This window comes from Elephas maximus, chromosome 7, assembly GCF_024166365.1.
Source record: "Elephas maximus indicus isolate mEleMax1 chromosome 7, mEleMax1 primary haplotype, whole genome shotgun sequence".
Taxonomy (NCBI): Eukaryota; Metazoa; Chordata; class Mammalia; order Proboscidea; family Elephantidae; genus Elephas; species Elephas maximus.
The window spans coordinates 119,146,907-119,163,785 of record NC_064825.1 but is presented as its reverse complement, the minus strand read 5'-3'; the positions used below and the strand labels follow the sequence as shown (position 1 = coordinate 119,163,785).

The following is a 16,879-nucleotide window of genomic DNA, read 5'->3' as shown; positions in this document are numbered from 1 at the left end:
TAATCCCACAGCCAAAGATGCCCTCTCCTGGTTCTACTGCAGGGCAGAAAGCAAGCCACCACCAAGCCTGGGAGCCCATCACCAGTGTCTGCTCAAGTAGGATCCTTTTCCCACTACCCTCCTCAACATCCCACCAGAAATAACTCTGGAAAGGCACAACCAGAGCCAAGTCTTTGTTGGTAGGAGAGAGAGGATGTGGCTAAAGGCTGTAGTCATGACATGAGATTAGAATTAGATTATTTTTCCCCAGAAAAGTCTGCTGGCACCAACTGCAATGAAAGTTACAATTCCATGGTACAGACAAGCACTCACTGTCCTGCAGGGGGCAAACCATTTCCAGAGATAAGGGAGCAGTACAGATCTTACTTAACCTCTGCCAAATCTGAACAATGGAGGTATAATATACTAAAAATCAGTATGTTAAATTAAAATGCAAATAAGAAATGGACGTTGTAAAATCTTTCTACCATGAAAGATGGAGACAAAATTAAGGCCAGCTTCTCATCTAACTACTACTACTACTACTGCAACCCACTGCCCTGGAGTTAATTCCAACTCATAAGCCCCCATATTTAACATGTTTATGTAGGGACCTTTCTACCTTTCAAAATTATACTACAATATTGAGGGCAAAACATATGTTTTGACTAACAATAGACAAGAGAAAACTCTACGTGTAAAAAGGGCACTACTTTCAGGGACCTTCACCTCTTTGGAGGGTAGGGAAAGGAGCATTAGGCTCCACTCTTAAAAATGTCCCCCAAAGTATTTCACAGGAACTTCTTACATCTCTGTAATCCTGCCGAAAGCTCTGAATCTTTTTTAGACCATCTTTTTACCCCTTAACTTGTTCCAACTCAGGGTAAATAGCCAAGTATCTAGATGGCTTATGTATGTTATTTCTATAATAAATGATAGTTATAAAAATAAAGAGCTCTACATACTCTTATTATATAAGCAGGAAGCTGGCTAATAATTGAAGGGGCATTGTTTCCATACTGTTGGTCTTAATGAGGTTTCTACAGTTATGGGAGATTTTACGGCCAATTCAAAATAACGGCCAATTCGAAACAAACTATGTTGAAAGGCAGATTCTGTAATAGACCCTCTCTCCTATACACCACCCTCTCTCATCAACCCCTAGAGAAAAAAGACACTTAAAGTATATTTTCTTATTCTTAATAAACTTATTTCCATACACACCTGTTAAGAGGTCGTAATTGATTGGATTAACAGAGAACAGCCCAGTCTAGATTCAAAAAGTCATGGGAGAAGCATCCCAGCCACCACAGCAAAGGAGGAAGCAGGCAAGGAGAGAGCTGCAGAAATATTTGGAGGAAAAACGGGAATGAGAGGAAAATAAAATATACCCAACGCATAAAAATAAAAGAAGCAAGGGGAGGAATTGCGAGAAAGACATTCTGGGAATGGAAGGGAGTAATTTCACATATGACTTGGAATTGCTTAATGTGACAAATGTCCTTTGGACTTTGCTCTGTTTCACATACCTGGGACTTGGATACGGTTTTCATAAAAACCCAATTCTACGATCATGTCAGAGTTCCTCCAGCACCAGGAACAGTTTACAATGTGGATAAAAACCCACTTACTCCATGTGTCCAGCAACCAAGGTGGGGGGGGGGGGAGGACTTGCTGTTGGAATGCCTTCCCCCTCCTCCCCACCCCTAAGGCAGAAACCTCAAAGCCTAGTCCCAGCATGCCCACAAAGACATTGAGAAACCAATGCAATAGTAGTGGTAGAGAAGACATGTGGGGACTAGCCTAGGCTGAGCCTTTTGCTTCAGCTCCCTTTCCCACGCTCCCCAGAGCCCCACACCAAGCACAAGCGCTGTGCCTGTTTGCCCTAGAGTGTATGCAGCATTCAACAAGCCAAGGGTACTCAGAAGAAACTGATGAGCAGGTGCTCAATAAACTCCTCCTGTATCAAAAACACCTGCTGAATTCTCCATTGCTAAGGCTCCTTCCAGTGGACCCAGCCCCTGAATCCAGGAATGCAGTGGCCTTCTCCAATCCCTCCTGCCCAGTTCTGGGATTCCATATTATTTATCAGCTCCTCTTCTTCCTTTCAGTCCAAAGCCCTATCCCGTTTTCTCATATTCCCACCCTACATTCCAGGGGGCCACTCAAAGATCTTTAATAAGTACCCTTATAAAAAAATGTTGCTCCCTTTTGATCTCCATTTCTTTATTTTAAGCACTTGCCCTTATCTGCTATGTACAATGACCTATGAACCTTCCACATCATGAGAACTCTGAGCTCAAGAGAAATTCTTCCATGAGTACGTTTCAAGCTTACCACTCTGGCAGCCTCCACCCTGTAATCTTTGCTAATAAAACCCCAAAATATCACTATCATGGAGCATGCAGTGATAACCCTCTGCTGCAGAGAGAAACTGTCATCCTGCCATAAATGCCCACTTTTTGCCCCTACAATTTTAATTCAATAAAGAGGGTTAGGAAGGAAGAAACCACCTAGGTCTCGGGTCAGGGCGCGATATCTGGAGAGACATTCTAACATCTTCACAGCCTTAAAGCTGACCACTTGCCTCTAATCTGGGGAAGATCGAGTTCATAGGTCTAAAAACATGAGGAAATTGTCTTCCTGAAAGAACGTAACAGATGCTGTGTGGGTTCGACTAAAACTCAGAAGACTGGTCCCAGTCTCAGCTCTGCCGCTAGCCAACAATGTTGGTAAGTCACTGCTGTGATTTCATCTGTAAGATGCCAATACCATAACCAGCCCAGGCTAACGCAGAGCTGCTGTGAGGATCAGATGAGATAATATATGTTATACAAATGTGAGATATTATGTTGTTTCAAAAGTTAGTTTCTATCTTCCAATTACATTACTTAATAGTAAGTAATGCCTCAGCCCAAAACTATTTTGTGAACTAGTAGGTGAAATTAACTGGATCAGGAGCATAACTGGGTTCTAAGGAGTAGATGAGCTGGTTTCCCTACTCCAACTCTATTCACCAGGGGGTCCCACCTAGACCAGTGTTTCTGGGACACAGGGTGATTCCCTAGTGCCTGGCAGTGGTTACAGCATTACACATCTGCTATAGTACTCGATTCTTTATTCAAGGTCTTAGCAGTTTATTACCAAAGGGAAAGGGAAGGTGACAAGAAATAACAATCACTGAATGTTTTACATTTATGACCCTGGCAATCCTTACAAAAACCTTTAGGAAGTATATTTTATTGCAAATGAGAAAACAAATTACCCAAGGTCTCACAGTTAAAAGCAAATTATGGATTTTAACCCAGGTCTATGCCATTCCAAAGCTGTGCTCTTTCTATGCTATCAAGTCCAAAACAACAGAAGTCCAGTACATGATGGACGGTTCAGCCCCTCTCCCCTATAACCTCTGAGCTTTCTTCCCAACCACCACAGGAAAAGGGGGAAAAAGTTTCCATCTTTCTTTAGGCTAAAGGGTTATTTATAATGTCTAGATATAAGAGGTAAGTGGGAAAACAGAAAAAAAAAAAAAAAGAAAAGGAAGTGTAAGTGGGAGAAGAACAGGAGTCAGGCAAACTAAATGGTCTCATAACTCAGACAAAGATTCCTCTTCATGCAGTATGTACCATAAGAAGATCACGCTACAGACCAGAATCTGCAAACCATTAATTGATTTTGTCAGATAGAGTCAAAAAGTAATCTTATGAGTCCTTTCTAGGTCTACCACTTAGGATTTTTAAGTGGATTATTCTTGCATTCACCACAAAACAGACCACATCAAGGAATTCCTCAAAGTGGGAAGGGGACATATTAAATGAATTTCCCTACAACTAGATTTTCTGAGAATAACTGGTTTTACTCATAATAAACCATAGGTCCTATATTACTGGATCCCACACACCCTAGAAAGAACTTTCCTGCTATTACCTAGAACCTACAGAAGGATCTCTCATTCAAGCACTGACAACACTAAAAGTTCGGCCTCTTCTGCAAGAACGCCAGACCAAAAGAAGTTAAAGTGAATCAAATACTCACAAGGACCAAACAGTCTGACAATGCCAACCAATTAGCAGGGCAAAAATCACTTATCAACAGCACAGTCCCTGGAATGAAGATTTGTTCTACTGCAAACTGGCTGTAGAAACATAATTTGCAATTCTGATTCTGAAACCTTAAGAATACAGGTTTTGGAAATCAGCATGACTGAGTTCAAATTCCAGCTCCACTGCTTATTAGCTATCTGACTTTGGGCAAATTACTATTTAATCTCTCTAAACCTCAGCTTTCTTTTCCGTAAAATGGGGGAAATAAAAATACATAGGATGGATAGAAAAATTGGGGAATGAATAAGGGTGATGGTTGAACAACATGATGAACATAATTAATACTACTGAACTGTACATGTGTAGAGTGCTGAAATGGCAACTTTTTGTTAGAAAAAAAAAGTAGGGCAAAGCATGGGGGAAAAATCTCTTTAAAAAATTCATTAGAATGGTTATGAGAATTAAATGAGACAATCCATGTAAAGGGCTTAGAAAAATGTTTTGACACACAGAAAACTATTAATACTGTTATTAATTTCAAATACCACTACAAAGAGCTAACACAAAGGACTAGTTTTGGTGTTGTGGTAGGGCTTTTGAATAAACCACAGATCTCTCTCCATGCTCCCTTCTCCCATTTCCAGCAGACCTATAAACTACAGAATTCTTCCATTCTTGAAAAGAAAAACAATATAAAATTCCAGATGAAGGGTCAAAAGACCTGAGATTCAAGTTCTGGCTCTGCTAAAAATTAAGCAGTAAGACCCTGGAGAAGTTTTAACTCGTGTAATCTTCAATTTCTACTATTTTTCAAGGTTGTTATAAAGCTTATTGAGCTAATACATGTTAAAAAAAAAAAAAATCTATAGGCTAGGTGACTCTGAATCTCTCTTCTACCTCCATGCAGCTCAAATAAGCATATCCAAAGACCAGAATTAGATAATAAACAAGCCTCTGAGGAAAGAAGTCCTATGATTTTTCCTGAAATGGAGAACTCTGTTGTTGCTGTGTACAGTCCAGTCCATTGCAACTCATAGCAAGCCCATGTGACAGAGTACAACTGCCCCCTAAGGTTTTCTTGGCTGTAATGTTTCCGGAAGCAGATCACCAGGTCTTTCTACCACAGAGCTGCTGGGTGAGTTCAAACCACCAACCCTTCCATTAGCAGCCGGGCACTGTTGTATACCAGGGCTCCTTGGAGAACTCAAAATCCACCAGATAGTCTTTGGATTCTTGGAAAGAGAAATTTTATCTTCTGTAGCCAGCCCTCCTCATTTCTTCCTATTTATTCATTATGAAATCAAAACCAATGTCACAAATTTATGCTCTTCCTTTAGGAGCAATGATAAGCAAAACTTCATTTCCATGTCATTCCAGGGATCTCAAAGGGCTCTTTTTTAAAAAACACAGAGTCTCCTACTGAAGAGTACCACAGGAGTCAATAAAAGATAGCACCTGTAACACTACAAAGCTGTATTACATAACGAATATTCAAGCCAGAAAAGTAGGTCCTCTAGATACCTAAGGCAACCCTGGTGGCGTGGTGGTTAAGAGCTCGGCTGCTAACCAAAACGTCAGCAGTTCGAATCCCCCAGGCGCTCCTTGGAAACTCTATGGGGCAGTTCTACTCTGTCCTTTAGGGTCGCTATGAGTTGGAACCAACTGGACAGCAAGGAGTTTGGTTGTTTGTTTTTTTTTTTTTTTTTTGGTTTTCGATACCTAAATATTTCTCTAAAATCCCTCTTATTTGCCATAGCTGGCATTTGCCCCAGAATTCAAAGCAATTATTTCTATCCAACCATACACACTCACAGAAAATTGTCATTGTGTTTCTAAATCAAAGAAAAATATTTTGTCAACAGGTTTTCTATGGCTTCTTATCATAAAGAGTGCTTGTATTAGAGTCTGAAGTCTCCACTTGATGTTCCACTGCCTGAAGCTCATGGTCAAGAGTAATTCTAGCACTTCTCCCTTCACTGTAACTCCCAAGTCCCTGGGCCTGATCTGCATTCTGACCTAAAGAAAAGAGGACCCTGCTTACTTTACAATCTGATCTCAACTGAGCGTTTGTCAGAGTCACAAAAGAATTGTCTCACCAAAATCCTAGAATCGGCCTTGACATAGGTATTGATATTTCCCTGTGGATCTACTTTATCCTAGGCCCAGTCTCCATCTAGAGCACAAAAAAAAGGTTGACTGAAGGAGTTTTATGGGAAAGCAAGGAAGAACTGGGTCTCACTGTGTCCACCATGAATCACTCTGATGGGTGAAGGATTCTCTGGACAAATCACCCCCTCTCTTAGGAAAGAGTTAGGGGGTTTCAGACAAAAGAAATTTAAAATATATTAAAAATTTTTAAATGCGTCTTGTTAAAAGGAGGTTAAAAACTAGAAGCAACTAGTGTCACGTAAAAATGTTTATTTTTGTATGAGAAATTAACTTAAGCTGTAAACTTTCACCTAAAGCACAATCAAAAAAAAAAAAAAAAGTTAAAAAAAAACAGAGGTTGAGCTGGCAACCAAGACCAAAAAAACCACTCGCACTGCCATCAAGTCGATTCTGACTCATAACAACCCTATAGGACAGAGCAGAACTGCCCTATAGGGTTTCCAAGGCTATAAATCTTTACAGAAGCAGACTGCCACACCTTTCTTCTGTGCAGCAACTAAGCACTTAACCACTGCACCACTAGGGCTCCTTATAAGACAAAAGGACTCCTTAAACTTACTTCAGTTTGATCATCCTGATCCAAAGTTACCTGTCAAGACTTAAAGTTTTACTGTGACTTAAACAAAAAATCACCACCACCATCATGACCTCCTAGATTCAGAGACCAGATGGAATATTCTTCTTGCTCTCTTTTCCTCTACCATGTATTCTGGGAACCCCTCAAACTATAACATACTAAGTGGCTAAACACTGTGCTGGCTTTGAAGCAAAGGAAGGGTGCGGCTCTCGGCTAGATGAGGGGGCCCAGAACTGAAAGGGTATGGAAAGAAACAAAACCTGCTTCTCTCTGGAGCATGGGTGACACACACACAAGACTGGTCTAACAAGTCCTTCTGATCTCTCAGGCCAGGCCGCCTCCTCTCCTCCCCCATTACCCACGTGTTCTCCAAGGCCCTCCAGTGGGACAGATAACACTGAATTTTCTCTCAATCCTGAGAGAGTCTGAGACACACTGATACTTACCTGGGTCCCTGTTGCAACCTTGCCAAAGGCGCTTCACCTACCCTTATAAGGAGAAAGCAGGGCTTTAGGGAGAGGCCGATAAGGAAACAGAGGGAGGGGCAAAACAGACAGGGAGGTGTCAGACTAGATGAAGGGGCGAGGCCAAATGCCTTTCCCCTTCCTACAACAAGAGGGAGAGGAAGGTCAGGTACACAATGAGAAAAAGTCTAATAGAAATGGAAAGGTACCATTTAACTCTTGTGTCATAAAAGAAAAATCCTAAAATTAACTAGGATACTTTATACCTTTCCCCATCCTGGCTAGAACAGAATATATATATACACCATGGAAAAGAAGCTTAACCTTATGGTTTACTAGAGGTCACCCAACTTCTCCGAGCTCACATTCCTTTTTTAAAGTAGCAGCTTCTCACCAAACCCCCCTACTTTCTATCTATAGCACTCTCTCCATCTCTGCCCATCATTTAATAATAACTTGGAAAAATTGGAAGCATGTAACTGAGTCATATTTACTCAGTTCCACTTCCTCAAAGCCCTGAAAAGACCAACACTACACCTCTTTCAATCTGGTTTAAAGTACACCTCCCTTCTGAGACAAGCAACACGGAAAGAGAAGGTGTGAACCTATGAAGAAATCAAGGAGAGGTCGCATTAAGGTCCTATTTCAACTCCAGGGCAGATAGCTGAAGGAAGTATCTCTTCCTATCTGAAAGAAGAAAATCTGACCTCAAAGGGGAAGAAAAATTGGGAATTATTGATTATTGATCTCCCCCTATAAATTATCACACATAATCCTCTCAACTCTCTGAGGTAATGTCTGTCTCTTTTTTATATATAAGTAAACTTACATCAGAAGTATTTTACATCTTGCCCAAAGTCATACAGCTTTTAAGTGGTAGAAGTGCATCTGTTCCACTCCAAGTCATGTTCATTCTCCCTGATACTGTGAAAGGCGTGTGAACTTCATTTCCTGTAGTTAAAACTCATTCTAACTCTAACAGAGAAGTTGACCAAAACAAACTTTTTGGAGGTGGAACATGAGAGGAGACGGTGGAAAATGAGAGGAGCCACACAGACCTGCCAGAAGTACTCTGGGCTGAACCCTGATCTTCGGCAGCAAATGAAAAGGAGCTACGTCTAAAGCAGCACAACTTGGAATTAGATCTCCAATTTAAAGAGCAAGATTTTACTCAATCCTGGGGAGAGAGTAGGTTACAATCAACCTCAGATTTCCCTTTTTATAAGGAACAAGTACTCAGGAAGGAAGATGGGAGAAACAAAAGAGGTACTACTTTGCACAAATCACCTACTCTTCTCCACCGGCAAGCCTTCTCTAGAAATCTGGTTATATGTCATATTCTTTGATCAACCCTCAAAACTGGAATGAAAACCCAATCACAAATATTTCTACTCTCATTTTTAAAGTGACATCTCCCTAAGCCAAAAGTGGAGATCAGAGCTGGGGTAGAAACCGAAGGAACTAGAAGCAGGGAAGATTGTGCTAGCCAGCATCAGAACAGAGGGAAGGGATTGTTCTAGCGGTATGTTAGCAATCTGCCTCTAGGGCAGCTGTCCTCCTGGGCAATCAAAGGCGGGTCTGTGTGTGTGCTCAGGGACTAGCCAGCTTGGCACGAAGTTGAGGACTCAGCCACCCAATCCACAAAGTGAGAAATGATGCCTGTTCCACAGCAGGGATAGAGGGCAGGGAAACACAAAACAAGGCAGAATAGGGGGAAGAGGGGCAACAGAGAGTGCTACAGGTGCTGTTTTAGTCTAGACATAGGGGGAAAGTCCCAGGAAACTACCAACCATTCCCCAGTCAAAAGAACTGCCAGTACCTCTCAAAACTGACATCAAAGAATAAGTAGGTTTCTCCTGCTCTGTATGTAGTAGGGTGCCATTTGGAACGGCAAGCCCCAGAGTAGCCTGCTTATTTCTGTTCCTTTCAGTCCTCAAGAAAGTATCTGCAAATATATAGAGTGAATAAACATTATTTAACAACTACCTCCTTCTAGAATTCCATTCTTAATTAAATCTTAGAGATCCATAGATAACAGATGCAAACACAAAATGCAGTGCGATCCCCTAAGAAGTCAAGGCCATTTATATAACTCAAGTGCTAAAATGCAAAAGGCCACAGTCAGAATTCACACTCCCTAATCCCTCAGAGTAGCTAGATGCTCTGAGACCCATTCACCACACAAAGGCTGCTCTCTTCTCAGTAGAGCTCTGTAGCAGAGCTGCTCTCCAGGGACAAAGAGATTTCACAGGAGAACCACAAAGACATCGCCCCTCTCCATTCCCCCACTCCCAGCTTTCTCACTTCCTGTCACAGTAGCACCAGACCACAGTCTCCCAGAAACAAACAAATACAAAGTGCTGGATTCTGGGCTTCAGGCCAACCACATTCCAGGGCATCCTGTCTACCAATCACCAGCCAGAGCTCCCACTTTGCCCTGCTCAATTCCTTATCATGTTCAGGGAAAACAACCCTCCTCCCTGCCCCAAGCCAACACCACATAGGACAAAGCTCAGGCCTTTAAGAATCAGCAGAAAAACACTGTGCACAGATCTAAGGGTTTGGAGGGGTGAGGGGAATTTTAAGATTCCTAGTAGGCAAGTTTCTCCACTTTGGAGGCACTGCACTGGGGATTTTAAAGCTACTGCTGCTGTTACATTCAGTTCAGCTACATGTGACACATCCCCAAGAAAGGTTCATGGTAGCAATCTGATCACTAACCTGGTCTCAGTCAGCAGAAAATTTCCACCTGGAGAAAACTACTTCAGGACACATCCTCTTGTCACCTTCTCTATCACCCATTTCCAAAGTTTTCAACATCTGTCCTCTTTTCCCCACAAACATAAAGTTAACTCCTAAGCAGGCCCCACAAAGAACAAACAAAGGCAGCTGACTCCACCCTACAAAGAGGCACAGACAGGCGGGAGCTTATCAGGTCTGGGAGCAAAGTTCCCTGGTGTCCCTAGAGAATGAGAAGGACCACTGACCACTAGGTACTGTGCAGCAGCCCCGGGGCAGCAAGATCAAGACACCCTCAGATTTTTTTGCTTACTACCCTACAGGCCCTGAAGGGGGTCAGAGGCTATAGATTTGGATATGAGTCAGAAAAGAGCGTCTCCCTTCCAAATAAGGGTTGACGCCAACAACAGCAAAAATGAGAATTTTCCTATTATCTTGTACAATCCCGTTGGAAGTTAGCCCTAAACCCCAGAAGCAAAGAGGCAGAGAGAGAGAGAGAGAGACTCTATTAACCAGAGAGTCTAAAAATTCAAAGAACTAACACCCTTTGCCCAAAGGGCTCAACTCCCTGTGCAGAAAACAGGCACAAGGCTCAGGAGAGTTTTCCAACCAGAGGGACATTACAGGCAACTAACTAGTAATATGCTATCATTTGTAATCTTTCCTCCCAGCTTTCTTTCTCCCAAGAACCCCTGGTGGCGTGGTGGTTAAGAGCTTGGCTGCCAACCAAAAGGTCCGTGGTTCGGACTCATCAGCCACTCTGTGGTTGAAAGATGTGGCAATCTGTTTCTGTAAAGATTTACAGCCTTGGAAACCCTATGGGGCAGCTCTACTTTGTCCTATAGGGTAGCTATGAGTTGGAATTCGACTTGACAGCAATGTGTTTGGGTTTGGTTTCCTCTCTCCAAGAGTCCTTTCCCCCTTTTCTCCTTAGACTAGACTTGACCTGCCAGAAGTACTCTGGGCTGAACCCTGATCTAGGAAGTAAATGAAAAGGAGCTACGTCTGAAGCAGCACAACTTGGAGTCAGTCCATATCTGGAACCAGTATAACCGGTAGAAGGGGGGAAGCAGAAACACACGAAATAGTCACCCATTCTAGGGCTGGAGAAAAGAAAATATTTTAGGAACCCTATGTTTTAGATCAGAATGTCAACAGCAGGGCCTAACCATTGCAAACTATCATTGAAGCACATGAAAACAAAAGTTTGATTTCTTATCTAGCGCCAGATCAGACTAACTCCCTTTTTCTGTCAAGAATAACTGAAAACTAGGAGTACTGTGCTCCTTTAAGCAATCATCTAAATGAGAGCTGACTGTCAACATTTACCCTGGACCAAAGATGAAACATAAGGGGGGACAAGGAAGCTAGATTAATAGAACCACCAGAATGGAAATATTGAGAATGCTGACACACTGTGAAAAGTGTAACCAATGTCACTGAATAATACGTATGCTACTGTTGTTGTGTGCCATCCAGTTGATTCCAACTCATAGTAGAACTGCCCTATAGGGTTTCCAAGGCTGTAAATCTTTATGGAAGCAGACTGCCACGTCTTTCTCCCTGGAGTGGCTGGTGGGTTCAAATCACTGACCTTTGGGTTAGCAGTTTACCACTGCACCACCAGGGCTCCTACCTGAATGATACGTATAGAAATTGTTAAATGAAAACCTAATATGCTATGTAAATTTTCTCCAAAATCACAATAAAATGTTAAAAAAAGGAATAACTGAAAACTTAATTACAATTGTTGGTAATCTTATCTAATTCTCCCTCATTCATACACCAGGTCAAATAAATCAGAGTCAATTAAGTACCACAATGTGGGTTAGATATACAAAAGCAAATGGAAACAGTAAAGTCTAGCTGCTGCTGTTAGGTGCCATCCAGTCAGTTTCCACTCATAGCAACACTATGCACAACAGAATGAAACACCAGACAATGTTCCACTGCTTTTCATAAGGTTTTCACTGGCCAGTTTTTTTAGGAGTAGATCGCCAGGTCTTTCTAGTAGGGGAGTTTTCTGAGACACTCAGCAAAAAGAGGGTTGTAGAAGGCATACCACAGACATAGAACTGGACCTGCCCATATCAATGCTTCTGTTCCTTGGCAGGTTCCCTGGCTCAAACTGAGTAGGTGAGACAGAAAAGGGGTACTGACTCAGAAATATAGTCAGTCACCCTGGGGTGTAAGGGAAGGGAAGGAGAACAGTATAGCCAACAGACTACAATTCAGCATGACTTCACCAGGTCCTGGTTCTAATTGTATCTCTGGTTGTTTGCAGACATATTTAGAAAAACCAACCAAAGGAATAATGAACGGGTAAGGAGAAAGTCACTGGAGGGGCCCAAGACTTAAGCTGAATGCTCAATAGTTGGAAAAGCATGAATCTGCTTTGCTATCCAAATTCCCACACCCTTCTCTCTCCAAAGCAGGCCCATCCTTAAAGAATTGGAGGAAGGGGAGGCAGAGAAAAGAAATGTGATTGGGAAAGATTTAGCTACATTCCAACTAGCCAGCCATCCCACATTGTATTAAGAGTGCCTGAGAATCCAATCCCACTATATGAGAGTTGTCAGGACTCTGCTAACATGCATCCAATTCCTCCCCCACCCCCCACCCCCAAACACTCTGAAAAGAAGAGTAATTGAGATGGCTTGATGAAGGCACCAGCTGTTTCCACCACTCTCCCTTCCCCCAACCCCAGAGACCACAGTTCAAACTCACATCAAACACTTAATACAACTGACTGGTCAGTAGCAAAGAGAAGCCTGGACTAAAATAGCAGGAAGAGTGCCAACTGGCCCCACTTAGAAGGAATGTTTTCTCGGCTCAATTTAAAAATAAGAAACCTTTGTCATCCCCTCCTCTCTACCCAATAATGTTCTCCTTCCCCCAACCTACCCCTCAGTGTCAAGGGGTTTCAGTTTCTTCTCTACAATTCTATTTTCAAATGTCAGAGAATACAGAGGAGGTGTGTGTAAGGCTGCATGTAAGAGAACGTCTGAGATATTAGAAGGCTTCCCGTACTACAACAGTAATCCCAAAACCTAGTACAGGCTTCCTGTAAGGAGACATGAACTGCACAACACCTGTCACATTATACAGACACCCTTGATGGACAGTAAAAGAATTTCCCAAGGCATGGGTAGCCAGCTAATAGTATTAACGTGACCAGCCCCACCACCACCAACCCACCCATATTCCAAGTTGGCTAGAGTTAGCCAAGGAGGAAGGGAAGGAAGCCAGCACTTCCTTTTCAGACAGGAAGTGACATTGGCCCTTCCTGTTGAGTTTTAAACAAATTGTCCAGCTGAGTTTCAATGCTAACATCCTCTCCTGAATTTGTTCCACAATTTCAAAATGGAGAGGGGAAGTGGAGATATGGTCTAAAAGTTTCTCTTCCTCCTAACAAGCAAGTCCTCCATACCATGCTAAGTACCGGCAAAACCCCCAAATCAGGCTGTGACATCTGCAATTTCAAAACAATACAGGAAACGAAGGTAGATTACTTCAAATTAACCACCTTCTTCACCATGTCTACCACCGTGAACTATTTGTCTCTATTTTGGATACTAATAAAAAATAATCACCCATCTGAGAAATCATAAAGCTATGTAATTTAACTCAAATCTCCAGTTTTGTGGTCCTCAAACCTAACTGACTTTTTAAAGCACTCAGCTACTAACCGAAAGGTCACAGTGGTGGTTCAAAGCCACTAGCCACTCTTTGGGAGAAAGATGTGGCACACAGGGGCAGATGATCCAATAAGCAAGGTAAGCACTGTATATATAAACGCACTGCCGTCGAGTCGATTCCAACTCATAGCGACCCTATAGTATATATACAGTATATGATGAATACTGTATACATACAGTCCCCCAAATCTACCTCCCTATCCTCCACCCCTTAATTTCTGGAGAGGAGGCCTGGAAATCCAAGTTTTTCTAAAACCCTCAAAGTGATTCTAACAGCCTGTTGGAAACCACTGTACTGGCCTATCCCTGACAACCCTCTGACCGCCACATTCCTCTTCCACAAAGGGCACTGGTTATAAAATACATTATTTGGGCATGTTTTACTGTTCACCACACAGCCTAGATCATTACTCAGTCTGGAATAGAAACTCTTTGAAAGCATGGATTTAAATATAAGGATAGCTGGAATTACCAGTCCTAAATCCTATATTCTAGATTCAGAACCCTCTATAAGAAATTACTCAGACTGCTGAGAAGGAAGAACTGTCTCACTTTGATCCATGCCTCCTTCTCTAGAATCCTGACTTGATATACTGGAAGATATTTCTATTTATATTGCAAATTGGACCACCAGATTACTTGTAAAACATCTTAAATTTTCCTCTGAAGAACAAGGAGCTATACCAAATTTTCAAAGATTGGTTCAACGTTATTGTTGTTTTTAGTTGCCACGCAGGTGGCTCCAATTCATGGCAACCTTCTATATAACAGTTCTACTGTCCCAAAAGAAGTCCAAAGTCCTAAATCTAGCATTCAAGACCCTAGATAATTCTAGCCCCACTGATAATGCAAGAGAAATAGCCAGAATCTCTGATTTCAAGTGTTAACTCTGACACTTATCCAAGCAAGTCACTTTAACTTCTGGTTTGAGTAAAAGAAAGTGAGTGGCAAAATGTCTTTAGAAGAACCATACGGAGAAATACTTCCACAAGGAAGCTCCTGTCACAGATTTGGGAAAGAAGAATGACATTAAAAGACATACTCTCGAGACAACCACAAATATCTTGGCCCCATTTATAAATGTTGAAGTAATAAACATCAACCACTTATTTTTAAATTTTAAACTTCAAAGTTAAAAACTTCAAAATTTGGAGGAATCTGGGATTGCCTGAAATATTTCCTATGCAAGATGATACAGTTACCTGAGCAGAGGAGGAGGAGATGGGAGGGAAAAAAATGTTTCCTGATTGAGGTCATCTCCCAAGGATGATACTATTAAGTAATAGGATGACAACTAGATAGGTATAATTAAAGAGAAGAATAGAGGGTAACCCAGGTCAAGTTCCAGGGCTAACCTCCAAATGAAGAGATAGAGAGGGAGACAGAGACTCTTTCACTGAGGGTCAGACTAGTTAAACCAGAAATCATGGAAGGGAAAGTAGTAAGTGGGTGATTCAAAACACAGGTACTCTGATAATTCATCCAATATATTTTCCTTCCCATATGCGATTGTCGTAGAACATCAGTCACTAAAAAACTAGTTGGTACTTCTTCCTCAACCCTACCCAAGTCACCAAGTGGCTCAGTATACAATTTAATAACCCCTACTATGCCTAAACATATATATGAAAAGGGAAAACAGAAACATACCGCTAGTTATCAGGAAACATGGATATGGTTGACCTATAAACTGGTCCCCAAAATCATTAAATCCCAGTGATTAGGGCTCTGGGAAAGTAGCAGCTTTTTGGTCAAATGAGCAAAAGAAAAAGCAATAAGTGGAGTAGGTGTAATATTTGGTCAAAAGCACATAAGCCAAACTAAACGTACTCAAAAGAAAATTAGACCAGGTCTAGGCAGGTTATCACTCCTCCTACTCATGGAAAATTTACTATGTAGATTAGAAAGTGGAGAAATGTATTTCTCTAGGGAAGAAAATTTTGCTTCTGATCTCATTCACCAAACCTACAGTTTATTCTAAGTAGTCACCCTACTATTATTTCCCAAGCAAAAGTCATCAACCTGTGCAAAATCTGCTACCATGCAAATTACTTGCTGACTATACGCACATGCAACTTCTGCAATGGGAGAAAGATGGAGACTAGTAACAGCTGTTGTCTCTGGGGTCTAAGTGAGGAGACTTTTCCGTACCGTATATTGCACAAGGCCTTACATTATCCAACATACACACAGGGTCTCTCTAGACAGGTCTCCTATTTTTCTCACCTCCTTTGCTCACTGACAACAACCAGCCTCTGGGCCTTTGCACTTTCTACTCTTCATAGCCACATTACTCCACTCGTTTTTATTTTGTTTAGGTTTCACTCAAACACATCATAAGTGAGGCTTTCCCTCACCACTCTATGCAAAAAAAAAAAAAAAACTTACTCCCTTCCAGCACTTATCTTCCATCCTCTTTATTCTGCTTAACTTTTTCTCAGTAGCAATACCACACTTTGGCATGCTATATATTTACTTGCTCTCCCAACTAAAATGTAAACACCATAAAGACAAGTATTAGTTCTATTTGGTTTATTGTTGTACTCTAAAACATGGTACATAGTAGGCTCTCCAATTTTACTGAATGAATAAAAATATTTTACTTCCTCAATGAAGTGTTGTATTTTAGAAAATGAATCAACTATTTTTTTTCCCCTACGCTTTTTTTTTCTAATTGTGATCTTAGGCCCATGAATTAGGGCCTGCTTTTTTTTTTTTTGTAGCCTTATCTGGAAACCCTGGTAGTGTAGTGGTTAAGTGCTATGGCCACTAACCAAAGGGTCAGCAGTTCCAATCCGCCAGGCACTCCTTGGAAACTCTATGGGGCAGTTCTACTCTGTTCTATCAAGTCACTATGTGTCAGAATTGACTCAGCGGCACCGGGTTTGGGTGTTTTGGTTTGGTAGCCTTATCTGCTGATTTGGCTGACCTTCAGCAGGGTAGACATTCAAGTTGCCAACCCTGTCCTGGTTTACAAAATAGTCAATGGAAAGAGGGGTTAAAGAACTTCCCCCATTCCAACAAAGAAGCAGTGGAAAGAAATCAGATTGGCATCCATTTCTCTTTTAAAATAGAATACTCTATTTTAAGTGTGCTGAATATACACCAGCTACTTTATTTCAATGAGATTTACTTCACTTGCAATGAAATGGGAACTGCAGGTGCTTTGATAAAGTATTGAAAGGTTGACCTAGTTTCTATAAACAATGT

General features: G+C 41.6%; 1 protein-coding gene across 5 annotated transcripts in view; it reads right to left on the bottom strand.

Annotated features, from left to right (window-relative positions):
- Positions 1-16,879, bottom strand: part of CTNND1 (catenin delta 1) — a 50,544-nt gene that overhangs the window by 26,704 nt on the left and 6,961 nt on the right. The window contains exon 2 of one of the 5 annotated variants that reach the window (XM_049892002.1): positions 1,204-1,319. The exons of the other annotated variants lie outside the window; for them this stretch is intronic. The gene's annotated coding sequence lies outside the window, so the exon portion shown is untranslated. The remainder of the gene's footprint in view (positions 1-1,203; positions 1,320-16,879) is intronic. 5 annotated transcript variants of the gene reach the window in all.